At 51.8% G+C, this 14,574-nt stretch overlaps 2 long non-coding RNA genes across 5 annotated transcripts in view; one reads left to right on the forward strand and one right to left on the reverse strand.

The window, feature by feature from the left end:
• Positions 1-892: 892 nt before the first annotated feature.
• Positions 893-14,574, reverse strand: part of LOC131495405 (uncharacterized) — a 45,203-nt gene continuing 31,521 nt past the window's right edge. For all 4 annotated transcript variants that reach the window (XR_009253930.1, XR_009253931.1, XR_009253928.1 and 1 more), the window contains 3 exons: positions 14,433-14,497; positions 5,824-5,981; positions 893-4,524 (listed from right to left, as the gene is read on the reverse strand). This is a non-coding gene — a long non-coding RNA (uncharacterized LOC131495405). The remainder of the gene's footprint in view (positions 4,525-5,823; positions 5,982-14,432; positions 14,498-14,574) is intronic.
• Positions 6,834-10,199, forward strand: LOC131495406 (uncharacterized). Its single transcript, XR_009253933.1, has 2 exons — positions 6,834-7,155; positions 9,271-10,199. It is a non-coding gene; the product is annotated as an uncharacterized LOC131495406 (long non-coding RNA).

The following is a 14,574-nucleotide window of genomic DNA, read 5'->3' on the forward strand; positions in this document are numbered from 1 at the left end:
GGCAGAACTGTAACACCCAGCTCTCCGGCTCTAATGCCTTCCTTTCCCATGATGCCATGCTGCGGGATGGGTTGGAATTCATCTCAAGGTCATGCTGAGTAGTGGGTTTCCTTTTTAGAGGATGGCTTTTTCATTTTCCTGAGTTTAAAAGAAATAGATCCTCATTGAAAATTTTCAGGCAATTCAGCAACGCCTGGGCGGCTCAGTCAGTTAAGCTTCCGACTCCTGATTTCGGCTCAGGTCATCATCTCACGGCAGTGAGAGCGGTCAGATCGAGCCCCTGCCTAGCTCAGCATGGGGCAAGGAGCCTGCCCATCTTGCTCTCTCTCTCAAAAACGTTTTTTTTCAGGCAATTCAGAAAGACATTTTTTAAGTTTATTTTGAGAGGGAGAGAGAGAGAGAAAGAGAGACACAGAGAGAGAGAGACTCCCAAGCAGGTGCCTCACCATTGGTGCAGAGCCGTATTTGGAGCTCGAACTCACGAACCATGATGTCAGGATCTGAGCCGACATCTAGAGTCAGGCGCTTAACCAACTGAGCCACCCAGGTGCCCAGCATTGAATTAAATTTTATTTGAGAGAGATAGCCTGCATGAATGGAGGAGAGGGGTAGCAGGAGAGAGAGAGAGAGAGAGAGAGAGAGAGAGAGAGAGAGTCTTTTTTTTTATTTTTATTTTTTTCAACGTTTTTTATTTATTTTTGGGACAGAGAGAGACACAGCATAAACGGGGGAGGGGCAGAGAGAGAGGGAGACACAGAATCGGAAACAGGCTCCAGGCTCCGAGCCATCAGCCCAGAGCCTGACGCGGGGCTCGAACTCACAGACCGCGAGATCGTGACCTGGCTGAAGTCGGACGCTTAACTGACTGCGCCACCCAGGCGCCCCTGAGAGAGAGAGTCTTGAGCAGGCTCGATGCTCAGTGTGAGCCCCACGCAGTTCTCAGTCCCACAACCCTGGGATCATGACCCGAGCAGAAATCAAGAGTCAGACCCTAAACCCACTGGGCCACCCAGACACCTCCAGAAAGACATTTTTTTAAATTTCTTTTTAATGTTTATTTCCGAGAGAGAGACAGAGTACAAGCAGAGAAGGGACAGAGAGAGGGAGACAGAGAACCCGAAGCAGGCTTCACGCTGTCAGCGCAAAACCCGAGGTGAGGCTCAAACCCACGAACTGTGAGATCGTGACCCGAGCCGGAGTCGGACACTAAACCGACTGAGCCACCCAGGCGCCCCAGGAGCACACTTTTAAAACATGAGAATGTCCTCTAATCCCGCCGCGTGGAGTTAATATTGTGCTGTATAACCTTCCAGGCATTTTCCCTGTGTGTGATTGTGTATACTTTGTCGGTTCACAAGGCGGGACCTCTTTTGAAAGCCTGAGGCTGCACCCCTCAGACCTGCCTCCATCTGTCCTAAGAGCACAACAAAAGTTCACACGTGCTTTCTGACACTCCCAACCTCACTGTCCTTTTGTAATGTCACAAGAAGATCGCCATCCCCTACCACCACCCCTGCCTCGGGACAGGTTAGGTGTTTCCACTGCAATAAAATGACCTGTACACTTTGGGCATGGGGGAGTGTTCTCTATTTAAAAATTGACGTACACAATTCTTACTCCGGCTTACTCTCCGCCCCCCGCCCCCGTGGCGGATTAAAGGCACCTGCTACAGACGTAGTGTAAAATTATGGCCGTGGGGATCTATGTAGGGCTTAACTAGGTGTGGGGCTTTTCTAGTATGCAGCACAGATCGAATCAGTCTTTGGATGCATAAAGTAAATTGTGATTTTGGTTTTTTACCTGGCTGAAATAAGTATGTTTATTGTTTTCCCCTGGCTGTCCTCTTTAATTACAGCGTTTTTATGGAACCACAGCAGGTGGCACTTATTCATGTGATTCACGCCCACGGAGGGGCGGTAAAGCCTGGTCCCAGAAGCCGGCCCGGCCTTAGCAAGAAGGTGCTGTGGGGGCTGCACGTCAGGCCGAGACAAACAAAGGGCGGGCTACCTGCTGGACAGCGTCTGATTTCCAAAAGGCGGGAGATTTACGATCTCAAGTTCTGGGCCAGACTGCCTAGGTTTCCATCCGGGATTCACTCCTCACTAGCTGGTATGAAATGGGGATGGTAATAGCAGTGTGATGGCGAATGTTAAATAGGCCAATAAGTCAAGAACTTGCAGCGGTAGCCGGGTGTGGCCAACATTCAGCCGCTGTTGGGTGGGATGATGGTGCTAATTTTCCTCGCCTCGTGCCCTACTCCCCGGCGTCATCGGGAACACAAGGAGCACATGGCTGCAATTCTTTATTTCCCTTGCATTGCTTAATCCTGACAACAGCTCTGGAAATATTCTTAACGTACTCCTCACCCCTCTTTCAGATAAGAAAGCTGGGATTCAGAGAGATCAAACTTGTTTAGCATCCCAAAACCTAGAGAGTCCTTTCTCTAGAGTAAAAAGAAAGGGAGCACTTAGGTTTTTTCGAGCGCCTCACTTCCTATGTGCTCACCTAACACACGGAAAGCCACTAAATTCCGTCCAAAGATTTATGGCACCCAGCGCTGGTGAGGGTGTGCAGAAACATTCTCTCCGGCACAGCTTCTGTCAAAAACCAGGTGATGTCTACGCCCTTCACCCCAAGAGCTTCAACGGAAGGGATTTCCCACACACATAACCATTGGAACAAACACTATGCCAAGATAAAAGTACCATGATAGTCATGACCACATTGTAACGCCGAAGTGTCACCAAAAGAAAAGTCTCTCCGTATGGAACTAGGCAAAGCCTGGTCTACGAATAAAGAGGTGTCATGTCACTTTTACTTATTTTTTAATTTCAATATCTTATTTGAATTCTAGCCCGTTAGCATACACGGTAAAATCGGTTTCACTGTAGAATTTAGTGATTCATCACCTACACGTAATACCCAGCGCTCATCGTAGCAAGTTCCCTCCTTAACATCCATCACCCATTTAGCCCATCCCCACCCTCCTCCCTCCGTCTACATTCAGTTTGTTCTCTGTTGTCTCTTATGGTTTGTTTCCCTCTCTCTTTTTTTCCTTCCCCTATGTATATCTGTTTTGTTTCTTCAATTCCACGTACGAGGGAAATCCTATGGTATTTGTCTCTCTCTGACTCAGTTTGCTTGGCACAATACCCTCTAGCTCCATCCACGTCATGGCCAGTAGCAAGATTTCATTCTTTTTGATGGCTGAGTAATATTCCTGTGTGTGTGTGTGTGTGTGTGTGTGTGTGTGTATGTGTCTGTATACATTTATCAGTTGATGGACATTTGGGCTCTCTCCATAGTTTAGCTATTGTTGATAATGCTGCTATAAACTTCGGGGTGCAGGTGCCCTTTCAAATCTGTGTTTTTGTATCCTTTGGGTAAATACCTACTAGTGCAATTGCCGGGTCATAGGGAAGTTCTATTTTTAACTTTTTGAGGAACCTCCATACTGTTCTCCAGAGTGGCCGCACCAGGTTGCATTCCCACCAACAGTGTAAGAGGGCTCCCCTTTCTCTGCATCCTCGCCAACATGTGTTGTTTCCTGAGTTGTTCGTTTCAGCCAGAGATACTGTATAGCTTTGAAAAGAATGCAACAGACAGATAGAGAAGGTATCCAAGATAATGTGTCTTCAGTGTCATTATAATTGTGTATCAGCTCTAAGTTCAAAGAACAGAAATGTCCGTATGGACAGAAGCAGCCAAGGGTCACTTCTGAGAGAACATGAGAGGTGATTTGGGTCTCAAATATGAAATGGAATTATTTTGGCCGGGCTGAAGAAAAGAAGAAAGTCTGTTAGAGTTGAAAACCCATGGAGCAGGGAACATTGTTGTGTAGTGAAGAGACACCTGGTTTTAGAGTTCAAACCCCTGGCTTTGGAGTGGCCTGAGGCAGGGCCTCCCAGAGCCTGTACATGGAAACATCCAGATTGGCAGAGAAAAAGGGATACATCCCCAGGAGACTACAGACTGGCCTACTGGGAGGAGAGATTTATTTTGAAGTCTCAAGTTCCTTACCTCTGAATCTGGCTAATGAACACCAAATTGTTTCATTGTGACTGACACATTAGGACTGTTGGACTGAATTGAAGAGAGCTAGGACAGGAGATCGGGTTCCCATCAGACAATTCTTGTTTCAGACAATTCTCTTGTTATAGATAATATCTTGTTTCTTTCTTAGACACATAGTTTTTCAATGACCTGGGCTCACATCATTATATGGACATAAATGATGGAAAGGACTAAGAATCAAGAGCTATTTTAACAGATAGTTGAACATATTTGTCAAAGCCAATGATTTTTATTCATTTCTACTTGTTTATATATATGTGTGTGTGTGTGTATGTGTGTGTATACATATATATATATACATACACATATTTTTTTAATTTTACAAGGTGACTAATTTTTCAAGAAGTGAACTCAGTGACTGGCCTACATGTCCTCAGAAAGTCCCACTGCTTCTCCAATTATCTCATCTGTATCGGGGTCCCATGTGAAACACCATTTGAAAGATCATGGCTGAAAAAATAAAAATAAAAAGGCACAGCTTGAGATGCTAGCTAATACAGATCCTCCTTGACTTATCAGAGGGTTACCTCCTGGTAAAACCATCGTAAATTTAAAATATCCTGAGTCAAAAATGCATTTCATCCACCTAGACATCATAGCTTAGCCTAGCCCACCTTATGCGTACTCGGGATACTTAACGTTAGCCTACGGTTGGGCAAAATCATCTAACTCAAAGCCGGTTTTATAAAAAAGTGCTGCATGCAATTGACTGAATAGTGAACTGAACGTGCACAACAGAACAGTCGTAGGGGTATGGAACAGTTGTGCGTCCGTTGCTGGTGACCGGGAGCCACAGCCCGTCGCCACTGCCCAGCATCAGGAGAGAGTACTGTTGACGTATTGCTAGCCCTGGGAAAGATCCAAATGCAAAACTCGAAATACAGCCTCTACTGAATACATATTGCGTTCACACGAGCGTAAAGTTGAAAAGCTGTAAGTCGAAACCATCATACGTCAGGGGCCGTCTGTAATCCCTAGGCCAGGGTCCCCTACCTGGAGCAGGTAAAAACAGTGAATGGCAGCATCTGGTGTCGTGTGGGTCATTTAAGGCTCCAAAAGAGCTTTTCCTCCCAGATGTAACTGAGATTGAAGAAACAGGGCACCCTTACAACTAACCAAGTTACTGATAAACGTATTTATTACTAAAGAACTTTCTAAGTACAAAATTGCACTAAGACGCGTAAATGCCTTCACTAAAATGCATAAAAACCCACATCTAGGAAAGTAGCTTGGAGAACGAACAGAGACAGCACTGGGAAGAGAATGGACTCTGGCAGGCCACTATGTCACAAGCCATGGGACCTCAGACCCATTACGATAGCATTCGGACGCCGAGTTTTCTCAACCACAAGACGCAGAAAATAATGCCCATTTCATGGGTCCGCTGTAAGCCTTTGCCATAATCTATTTATAGTGCCTGACACAGAGTAGGTTTCAAAAAATAGTGGTCATTATTAGCTAAGTCGCTTCACTCGGAGCATGGCTTCCTTGACTATACAAGGAAGCCAGGGATTCCTACTAGGAGAATAGATATGAAAAGGATTTCTGAGCTTTAAAGTTCTCTAAAGAGTTAAGATTATTATCAATAATTGGGACATCAACATATAAAGCATTAACTAATACAGAGTTAAATAAAAATGAGGGACTTCTATCTCAAAATATGGTAGGCTGGTAACATGTAAACCTTCCCATCAAAGCCACATAAAATGCTGGGTCATATATATCAAGGCTCTCAAATCTGTAGCTGACCTTGCACGTAAATAAGGAAACTCCCCCAGAGAGTGGCTGAAGATAAGGCTGTTCCGCGGTCAACTTTTGTTCTCTTTGTCCGAGGCAAAACCACGTGGGAACAGGAGACAACGATCTCTTGAGCCACACAAGGTGGAGTGATGATGAATCCAAGACTCCTGCATAAATCCAGGAACATTGAAATTCTATGCTCAGTGGAGAAGGACAAGAAAAAAAAAAAAATCTACCTACCAACAGAGGAGGCATAAAACAATACTTGCATATATCATCTAGGGTTCTTCGGGGGAAAAAAAGTCTCCTCTGAAAATTCATAACCCCAACCTCATGTGGATTTGGGACTCATGTCTACACTGTCTGTATCGTCTCAGAAACTCCAAAAGAGAAAGTGAACACAAAATGGCCCCACGTGGATGGCAAACTCAAGCTCGCAACAGATGCTAAAAGAAACCATATCTGGAGGGACAGTTATTCAACGCAGACCTCCCGGGAATCCCACAGATGATGCTAAGCTGAGCATAAACTTGAAAGTGAAAAGTATAAGGAGCAGAGTAAATAAGGCAAGCGTCAGAAAAAAAGTGAAAAGAGCTCAGCTAGGCGCCTCAGAATTGAGATAACACAGTTGTTGGTCACACAACTTATCAAAATAAAGTAGGAGGTGGGCCGCTTTAGTCAGAGTGTGAGGGAAGCTTCCCCGAGGGAGGTGGCGACGAGGCTGCCGTCTGAAGGCTGAAAACAAGTCAACGGTCGGCCCATCTGGAAGCCGGACCACGAGAGGAAAAGCCTTCCTGCCGGACCAAACCTGGATCTGTGTGAGGAAGGGCACCAAGGCCAGAACGGCTGGAGCAGGGTCCCGGGGGGCGTGGGCAGGGACGTGAGGTCACGGAGAGGCGGGGACAGCTCACGTGGGCCCTGTAGGCCATGCCAATGAGTCTGTATTTTATTCTTCGTGCGATTGTCAGCCAGGGGTGTGTTTTTAATCAGTGAATGGTGGGGCTGGACTGGAATCTGGGGAAGACCTTTCAGCGGCGCTGGAAAGGCTAGATTCCAGACGGATCCAAAGAAGAAGCAGGATCCCAGTTTTGACCTTCATCGCAGCGACCCAGCAGAGATGGCGAAAGCCGGGTCAGGGTGGCCACCGCCGTGGCAATGGGAGAAGCGGACACACCCGGGACACAGCTCAGAGGTGGCGCCAGCCCCACTGGACACTGGGGGAGAGATGACGAGAACAAGCAAGAACGGTGCCTGAGTCTGGGGCTCCTTCACCTCGGCCCGGTAGAGACCATGCCTGATGTGGGGGGGGAAACGGGGAAAGACCAGGTCCCGGCGGCAAAGGTGAGGTGCCTATGAAAAGTCTGGAATATTTATTAAACAACCAAGGAGCCAGGTCAAAAGGAAGCTAGATAAACTGCTCTGGAGATGGGTGGTGTGGACAGGGGGTTAAAAGCACGGAGATCGTATTTGGAGACCCAAACTCGAAGTAGGTAAGAAGCGTTGGTGGAGAAGAGTTGGGGAGAGGGTTGTGTCAAAGGTTCGGCCCCAGGGGAGCCGCTAATGGGGGAGGCCGAGGGATCCTGAAAGGGCGATGAAGAGGAGTAGCCGATGTTTAGGGGAAAAAACCCGTGAGTGCATTTACAGGAAGCAAAGGAAGCCAGTTTATCAAGGGGACCACCGTGTGGGAAGCCGCCACAAGGTCAAACAAAATAAGAACAGAATAGTGGTCACTGCATAGGGCAGGATGGAAGGTGCTGGCGACCTTGACCTGCGCAGTGGCAGTACCAAGGAGGGGGACAAAAAACCCCAAACGTTTATGGCTAGCGCATGAGATTGGAATTTAACGGAAAACAGTTGGCATTGTGATGGCCGTGACCTTGCTCAGAGGAGAGAGAAAGACAGAGAGAGAGCAGTTGTAGGAGCCAGAAGGGGGCAGGTGGGGGGCGGGGAGCAGCCGCATACACTGTGAGAAACTAAGGCAGAGGAAATGGGTGCGGACGAAGGTGGGGACAGGGGCACTCCTGTCTGATGCTATGCGGGTGGCCGTGGACTCCTGTGTCTCCGAGGCCAGGGTGCACAGCTGAACCCCACCGGACCAGTTTCTCCTCTCCAGGCTGCACCCCCCACCCCGGTTCAGCTATCCACTTAATCAGTGACTGCCCTTTGTGACCAAGTCAGATAAAAATGGCTAAGGATGCCTCAAGCAAGACAGCCACAAGTCAGGTACTGGTCCTGGTGCTCGAGAACAACCCCCCCACCCCCAGACTCGCTGAGGGATTCGCTGCAGGGAGGGGGGGAACGGGAAGGGCCTGCAGGGCGGTGTGCCTAGAGGGGTGGGCGACAGGAGGCCAGCCCAGTGGGGCGGGGCAGCAGGACCGAAGGGAAGGGTGAGGGGTGAAACCTCAGAGAGGACACAGGGGTGAGGCGGGGGGGGGACAAACTGCGGGCCATTTTCAGGGAATGAGAGCTCTGTATGAACCACGGCAGGGTTTTGAGCAGAGGAATGCTGGGATCTGTTCACCAGGTTGGGACCTGGCGAGAGACCAAGAACTCTGAAACTCTCAGGGGTCAGGGTGACACCCAAGTGCAAATGTCCGGGCCCTCCTGAGGGTGCTCCACAGAGCCAGCAGGGTGACCTCAAGTGCCCTAAATGTAAGGCGAATTCGATCCAGGCACTTCCCCGTTTGAAAACCGGGGTGCTTCCTGCTGTGGGTGAGTCCGGATCCTGTAGTGAGAGGCACAGAGCGCCTCCCAGTCTGGCCCGGGCCTCCTTGTGCGGCCTCCCCGGCGGCCTCGCCCTGCGCCCTCCCTCACGTGCCGTCCTGCTGCCTGGGCGCCGGGCTTTAAATACTAACGGCATCCCCAGTCCGCGGGTCTAACCCTTCTGAGAAGTCTCCCTGCCCCCCACCCCCACCCCCAGGTCCCTTCCAGGCAGCACCGACCTCTTTCTTCCCAGGGCCAGGCTCTGTAGTGGACCGACCAGGGGCCTCAGAATCAGAATTAGGTTGGGGCGCCTGAGTCACTTAGCTGAGCATCGAACTTCAACTCAGGTCGCGATCTCTCGGTTCGTGGGTTCGAGCCCCGCGTCGGGCTCCGGGCTGACCGCTCGGAGCCTGGAGCCCGCTTCGGATTCCGTGTCTCCTTCTCTGTCTGCCCCTCCTCTGCTCATGCTCTGGCTCTCTCTCTCTCTCTCTCAAAAACAAATAAACATTTAAAAAAAAAAAAAAAAGAATCAGAATGAGTTAAAAGCTAAGCACTCAGCGTGTTGTTTCAACTCAGCTTCTCACCAAGGTCGTGGGGCCTGTTTGATCGAATTCATGCCAAGATTAAATAAGATAACATGAGTAACCAGGAAATAGAGGACCAGGCACACAGTAGGTCTTAAAACAGTGTTCCCCTGCAGACCTCAAGCCCCTGTGGGGCACATGATAGGTTTATGTCCTATTCATATTACAGATGTCCCATCACTGGCTGGTCCCTGGCCCACAAAAGGTGCTTGATAGACGTTGACCTGAATGTCCTGCCCCTGCCTTCCAGAACCCTGTGTGCAGCAGCCGTGTCCAGGGTAAGACGGGGATTCTAAAGTGGCCCGCGGGGCCCCTACCACAGGTAGTCACTTCCCCTCAGCGGCAGGGAGCCCTTACTGTACGTCTCTAGGGAACATTCATCGATCGTCTCCACGAATATTTTCCTCATCGCTCTCTAGAACTTCTGTCACCGCCTGCCACCCTCACTGCCTGCTCAGCTGTCCTCCCACTGCTCGGCCTCGTTTGTTCTGTCTGCCTCCACCATTTCTCACCACCCGCCACGTGGCTCTTCCTCATGGACCCCAAGCTCGGGCTTCACCGCTGTCCACAGGCCTCACCAGGGCAACCGGGGCCCTCGGGGTGGCTGAACACCCCTCCAACTGGCACCCTGCCCTCGGCTCCCTGCGAGCCCAGCACTGCTCCGCAGGAGACGCACGGCACTGAGAACCTTCCAGAACATTCACGCTGCCAGCGACCTACAACCAGCCACGCGTGGGTCGAGCTGGTGGTGATCTTCCAAATACAGCGTGAGCGTGTATGCTTAACCCTAGGGCGTTGGCAGACTTGTAGCACGGGTCCAGAAGAAGGTATTTTGACCCATTTTTTCCAACCTCTTCTGGGATCAGATGAGGCAGCCCCCAGTGCGGAGGATGGAGCGCGGGCTCTGGAGTCCCACAGAGACACGTTTGGGTCCCAGCGCCGCATCTCCTCGTGGTGTCTTACCTGCTCCGTAAGTTCTAACACCTCCGTTTCCTCATTTGTAAACTGAGGTCACAAGCGCCTATCCCACAGGGCTAGTACTCGGTGACATTTGTATCTGTCACCTGTGAGGGCACAATAAATCAGCCCCAAACTCAGTGGCTTAAGACAGCAACAGTTGTTCGTTAGCGCTCACGCGTTGTGTGGGTCAGGAAAGTGAGAGTGGGCGAGCTGACCTAGAGTCTCTCGTGAGATCGAGGTCAGCTGCTGGCCTGAGCTGGGTTCCTTCCTCGCTCACACGCCAGGCACCAGCCGGGGCCGGGCCCCTCCGGGGTCACCGGCTTTCCTCCACGATGGATCAGGAGTCCCAAGGCACATGCCCTGAGAGGGAGAGAGAGGTATCAGCTCGACTAGCCTGGCCCCGACGGTCACACAGCATCACTTCCACCGCCTTCTAGTCGTGAGAAGCACGTCACTACTGGGAGCCTGGGTGGCTCAGTCGGTTGAGCCTCCGACTCTTGGTTGGTTCAGCTCGAGCCACGATCTTCAGGTTGGTGATCCCGAGGCCCTGCCTGGGGCTCTACGCCGACAGCGCGGAGCCTGCTCGGGATTCTCCCTCTCCCTCTCTCTCTCCGCCCCTCCCCTGCTCACGTGCTCTGTTTCTCTCTCTCAAAAATAAGTAAATGAACTTAAAGAGACACACACCACCACCAATGCCAGCCCAGAATGAAGGGAAATGAATTAGACCCTTCCTTTTCGGGAAGGAGTGTCAAGAACTTGCCGACATGCTTCCAAAGCCCCGTAGCACGTGGGATGCCCGCTCGTCCGTGAGCAGTGGCACTGGTTTTTGGCCTGATGACTTAAAAACATAAAACCGAAGACTGTCTCTGCCCCACCCTTCTCGTCCTCACCCCACGAAGACATCCGTCCTGTGAGGAGGTAAAGTCACTCGTCTGGCGCGGCAAGAGTTAAGAGGAAGAATGAGAAGAAAATGCAGAAATAGAAATTGTCGACATGTATTCATTGCTGGTTCCACACCAAGCCCCGGGTTAGGTGATTTATCGACATCATCTCTGTGAATCCTCAGGACGACCCCTGGGTTTCCATCCTTCTACGATAAGGAGGAGAACGCTATGGCCCACCGATGTTGCCGGAATTGTCTGGGGCCCCACGGCCGGTAAAGGCACAGCAGGGGTGGGTCCGAGCTCGACTGAGCCCCGGGCCTGGGTGTCCCACGCTGTGCCCCCTGCCTAGACAGTGTCAGCTGAGATCAGCAGCCGAGAGGCTTTAGCTTAAGTGTTGCCTCCCCTGGTGGCTATAATTTGAGAAGTAAGGTATCTGAAGGACCAGGTGGAGTAGAACCCGAGAATTTAAGAGGTTCTTGGACCCAGGAGGAGGGAGGCCAGGCTGTTGCTGATGGAGAGAGAGAGGGCAGAGGCTATAGAGGCCCCGCACAGCCAGCCAGGGAGCAGGGGGCTGGCGCGGAGGGCCCGCGGACAGTCCCTAACGAGAGTACCTCGCACCGCCCTGGGCCAGCTCAGCTACCTCAGCGGTGCCCCCCAAATGCCTCTCACCAGGAGAAATTCAGGGGCTTCCCTACTTTTCCTCCACGACGTGGAAACCTCACTCCCTGGGAGGACGGGCATCCTGAAAAATGTGCTGGGGTAGTTGAACAGGAAGAGGCCACCCAGGAGGGATGGAGATTCAGTCCTCCCGGCCAAGCCCTGAGGGACGGGCTAAGGAGACGGAGCTCATCCGGGCCACCAGAGCCTCGCCTGGCCGCGACCAGAGGCCCAGGCCCAAGAAGTCCTCGCACGGTCAATATCCCGTGTCCTGGAGCAGCACCTCGCGTGGGCCAGCCACCCTCCGTCCACACCGCGCCCCCTCCGGCAGCTTCTACCTGGAGCTGGGCTCTGTTGCTGGGGCTCCAGGACCCTGCCCCGGGTGCTGCTCCCCATTCCTGCGATCTGAACTCTCTACGGCTCGGTGGCCCCCAGAGCACTTTCTCCTTCCTACTGCGGTATGGCCTTCAAAGCATCCCTCACTCAGTCTCTTCAAAGTCAGCCATTCCGAACACGCGTGCCAGACTCGGCTCTCGGCACCGGGGATCCTGCAGGGGACAAGAGGGGCCAAGTCCCCGGCTTCCCTGAGCCGAGGTTCTGGGGGCCTTCACAAAAAGAGGGTTCAGACTTGACCACACGGGGTTGGGGGGGGGGGGTGGCGCACGCAGAAGAACCTACCCGTTTGCCCTCGTGCATCAAATTGAAACTGCAGCCTGCCAGGGTGGATGACACGCGTTGGGTGTGAGACACTGTCCCCGGCGGCGTTGAGCAATGGCTTGGGGCAAGTCGCTTGGCTCTCAGCTGCGATGACTCAGGAGTCACCTCTGCAGCCTGGGAATTCACCTCCACAGACCTTATCTGAGGCAGGAATGTGGTCTGGGCTCGGCTGCTGTCCCCACCACCTGCCTGGGTTTTCCAGGCTGAGGAAGAGAGGGAGAGAAAGTTGCCACATCTCCCCAGAGTACTTCCTCCTGCTCGGACCTCCTCCATGTTTGCGACGATAACAACAACAATAAGCCCGTGAGCTGTCGCAAGTTCTGCCCACACACCTCCCTCGGGAGGTAGATGTTCTACCTGCTGGCATCATGTGGGGCACCTTGTATTATTACCTCGTGTGGGACATTCTCAGGGTGGGGGGAGCTAGATAATGTAACCGGTAAGTCGGTAAAATGGGAGCTGTACTGGAAGAAAAATATACTGGAGGAAAGCGAATGAGAATTTCGCGTGAATTCCACAGTTAAAGACGCAGGAAATCAAATAAATGGCAGCTGGCCGGCCGGCAGCTTTAGGAGATAATCTTACAGGAGAGGTACTTTCCCTCTCCTCTCCTCGGCCCTACTCTGGGGGCTGGTGACAAAAGCTCTGATGTGAGGGGCGCCTGGGTGGCTCGGCGGGTTAAGCGTCCGACTTCGCCTCAGGTCACGATCTCACGGCTCACGAGTTCGAGCCCAGGGCTCGGACAGCGCAGAGTCCACTTTGGATCCTTGTTCCCACTCCACCCCTCTTAGAAGCTCTGCTCTGAGACATATTCTCTGTGGGCGCCTTTGCTCCAGGAAGGGATACGTGGCGGCCAAGGAGGCAGCTTCATTCAGCCGCTCGCGGGCCTTCATAACGGCAAACCCAGCCAGACGTGGCCCCGAGCGACAGGGACCAAGTATTCTCGCGCGCGCGGTAAGAGTTTCCAAAGCGGTGAAGTTCCAAGATCACGTAAATGAGCAGCTTAAAAATGTCATCATGGGCCCAGGTGCTCTCCATGTTCTCTCTCCACCATCCCTAGCTCGTAGGCATTTGTTCTCATGCTGTCCAGATGGCCACCTCAGTTGCGAGCATTGGATACTCAACTGGCGCAAGGACACGGGGAGGCATCCCCGTTAACAACAAGAAAAACTTACCTGGCGGGTTCCCCTACCCTAGCAGATGTCCCCTCACATCACACTGGACAGAACTGTGGCGCAGAATTACAGGCAAAAGGACCGGAAGTACTGTGACTAGATTCTCCCACCGCCTGGGGTTAGGTAGGGACCTGTCCTCCCCTGAGAGAATGCCGACCCACACCCGAATCCAGTCCGTTCTGTCGGCAAGGCAGAATGTGGCTCGTGGCTGTCGGCAGGGAGGCACCCAGCAGTGCCAGTAACTCAGCACTCCCGCCTTCCCTCAGCCCTGGCACGGATAGCCCTGTGGGAAAAGGGTGATGATTAATTGGGGAAAAATAAATGTCAACTGGTTGTCCATTTCCGACCTGAGTTTCATTACGTTCTGTTTCTAATCACATAATTTCTGCAACGCTTCATCAGGCAGGTCCAGCAGACAGCTTTCCAAACCCCGCATGTTTTGTCAGCTTGGAAGAAAAAGAACAAGCCAAGGTCAGCTGAAGCCTGAGCTTTCCCTGCGAGCAGGTTATGGATGTGTCTACCTACTGAGGGCCTGTGTCATGTGTGTGTACCCAGAGTCACTTAGGAGAGGCATCGGAAGCACAGTGCCAGAAAGCTGGGTCTCGTCACTTGTCCCCTCTCCGGATGTGACACATCTCATTGCGCAGATAAATGACAAAAGAGCAGAGGAGGCGCTTGACCGAGGTCAGAGAGCCAGTGGCCCTCCTGGGATGCCGTCCACCTGTCTGCACAAAACCTCGGGGCTCCAGCTCGGGCCCACCTGACCAAAGAGCCATCTCACAATTCAATCAATACCTACAAATAACCAGAGTCCCACGGATACCACAGACCACAAAAATAAGATGGGACAAGATGGGATGATGGGAACGAGGAGTCTGGAGTGAGTTTCCTGAAGCACTGGCCTTCCTCAAAACGCACAGAAAGTGAGCATACCTCACCTTGGAGTTGAATAAAACTGGAGCGAGCTCATCTTCTGTAGCTTCTACGGATAAGTTGCGGGACCCTGGAGGCAGAAGCGAAAAGAGCAGTTAGCGATACAGTTAAAAATAGATAGGATGCTCCACTGTTCCTGGTTCGCAC

This window comes from Neofelis nebulosa, chromosome 15 (genome assembly GCF_028018385.1).
Source record: "Neofelis nebulosa isolate mNeoNeb1 chromosome 15, mNeoNeb1.pri, whole genome shotgun sequence".
Classification (NCBI taxonomy): Eukaryota; Metazoa; Chordata; class Mammalia; order Carnivora; family Felidae; genus Neofelis; species Neofelis nebulosa.